Raw genomic sequence first — 2,752 nt, forward strand, 5'->3', positions numbered from 1 at the left:
GGGGGCGGGCGGAAAGGGAGCAGCTGCTGCCCGCTCCAGCTGCGCCCGGCAACCCGCGGTGACAGCGGTGACAGCGGCAAACCCTTGTCCCCAGCGAGGGGACAGCCAGAGAGCCGGGAAGCCACCCGGGCACGGCGTGTTCCAGGCATCCAAACACAGGATGGGCTGCGGGAGGTGCCTGGATGAGGAGAAATCCCCGCTCCAGAGGCTCCGCCCGCGCAGCATCCCTGTCCCGGGATGTCACCGAGGGATTGGCGGCGCGGTGGGTGCGGGGCTGGCTGGGGCACCCGCGCTGCGTGCGGGGAAGGAGCTGGAAAGGGGAAGGGCTTTGGAAAGAGGAAATGAGCCCAGGCAGGACTGGGGGAAGGGGGAAGGAACCCGCAGCCACCCCTCCGGCAGCAGAGCCGCGGAGGGATGGAATTAAAAATTAACTGGTGGAGGCAGCAGCGCTGGTCTGCCCTGGGGGGTGGTGAGAATAAGTAGATAAAGATTGAAATTAAAAATGGAACTAAAAAGGAAAGAAAAAAATAGAATGATAAATTGAAGGAAAATAGAATTTAAAAAAATAAAAGAAAAATAGAAATAAAAAAATCAAATGAAATTAAAGTAGAATAAAAAATAAATTAAAACAAAAGAAAAAGAAAAGAAAAATTGAATAAAAAATAATGAAAAAGAAAAGAAAAAGAAAATTAAAAAAATAAAAGAAAAAATAAAAGAAAAAATAATATAATAAAAGAACAAAATAAAATAATAAAATAAAACAAGGAATAATAAGTGAAGAAATTAATAATAAGTGGGGGAAAAAAGAAAAAGGGCAAAAATGAAATAAAAAGAATTTTTAAAATAATTAAATAAAAAGTTAAAAAGTGAAAATACTGAAATAAAAATAGACTAGGATAAAAATAATGATAAAAAAATTACTGGCGTTATTTGTTTTCCTAACTTTCAAATAATCCATAAAAAGTTAAAAAGTGAAAATACTGAAATAAAAATAGACCAGATTAGGATAAAAATGAAGATTAAAAATTACTGGCGTTATTTGTTATCCTAACATTCAAATAATCCAATAAAGTAAATAAATAATAAAACAGAAATTCAAATAAAAGAAATTAAAATAAATAATAATAATAAAATAAAATAATAATAAACAAAAATCAATACTAAATAAAGCAAATTTAAAAATTAAAAGCCATTGAAAAAAATCAGGCAGACCCTTTCCCTTGCTTTCCTGGGATAAAGACGAGGGGAACATTTGCCAGCCCCAGCTGGGGGAGCTCCCGTCACTCCCTGAGCCAAATCCTGGGGGATCTGGGGGTTCCCCCCGGGGATTTGGGGGTGCTCCATCACCCCTGGCTGCTGCCAGCGGTGTCTGAGCTGGGGACACCCCGCGGAGGGAACTCCCCGAGGAAAGCAGCGATCCCAAGGGCGGTGCCAGGGCAGGGAACCGGATCCGCCGGGGCAGCGGGGAGGGGGCCGGGGCAGCCACGGCCAAGGTCGCGCTCGGGTTTCCCTCCCCGCTGTCCCAGCCCAGCGCCACGTCCCAAAGGCACCGGTCCGGAAAGCTCCGCTCCAGGCGCTCCCAAAACGCAGAACCTCCCAAAACCCAGAGCCCGCCCGTGCTGGGTCAAGCTCCGGCGGGGACTTGTGCCAAGGGATTTAAAAATCAGGCCCTGACACACGGGATTTAAAAAAAGAAGAAGAAGAAAAAAAGTCATGTTTCTTTCCTTGTTTATCCTCTTTTTCCATGACGGCTGCAGGGATTTTTGCTGGTTTTCCGGCTGCCGAGCGCTCCTCAGCAGCTTCCCGCTGCCTTGGTGGCGGCTGGGGCCATCCCGGTGCTGTCCCCCCATAAGGATCAGAGCGATGAGGACAGAGAGCACCGGGAATTTCTGGGAGGGAAATCCCGAGCCAAGGGCTGCCCCCGGGCCTCAGCCAGGTGGGATGGAGCCGGGGATGGGACACAGCACTGCCCTGCTCCTTTGGGCACGGCTGTACTGGGTCCTGCTGAGCTCCGGGGGTCCCTGCGAGGGTCCCTCCGTGGTGGGGACAGCCCTGCCCCGTGGCACCCCCGGGGGAGCCCCCAAAGTGGAAGCGCTGCTTGGGGTACCCAAAACACGGCTGGGGGCATCCCACAGCACGGGGGGAAACCTCAACCCCATCCCGGGGGGTGTCCCCAAATCACAGCCCTGCTGAGGGAGCCCCCAAAGTGCCAAGAACTGCTGGGGGTACACCAAAATGTCCTGAAGGGAACCCCCAAAGCCGCACTAGGGAAACCCCCAAAGCAAGGAAACAGCAAAGCCATCCTGGAGGAACCCCCAAAGCGAGGGGGATTCCACAGCCGCCCTATGGGGAACCTCCAAATGCAGATGCACTGCTGGAGGAGTACCCCAAATCTACCCTGAAGGGAACCCCCAAGGTAAACACACTGCTGGGGGGGACCCTAAAATCACCCTGGGGGGAATCCTCAATGCAGGGCGACTCCAAAGCCACCCCGGAGGGAACACCCCAAGGGGTGACACCCCAAAAGGGGATCCTAAACCCACCTGGGGCTGAGCCCCTAAACCTCATGCATGGCTGGGGGCCCCCCAAACCATTCTGGGCAAGCCCCCAAAGCAGAGAGGAGGCTCTAAGGCCACCCTGATGGTGGTGTCCCCATCAGGGACCTGTTGGGGGGACACCCCGCAGCCCCCCTGGGAAAGCGGCGACTCCCTGAGGATGCTCCCGCCCCGAAGCTCTCCCGGCCGCCGCGGGG

The sequence above is a fragment of the Geospiza fortis genome, unplaced genomic scaffold, assembly GCF_000277835.1.
Source record: "Geospiza fortis unplaced genomic scaffold, GeoFor_1.0 scaffold425, whole genome shotgun sequence".
NCBI lineage: Eukaryota > Metazoa > Chordata > Aves > Passeriformes > Thraupidae > Geospiza > Geospiza fortis.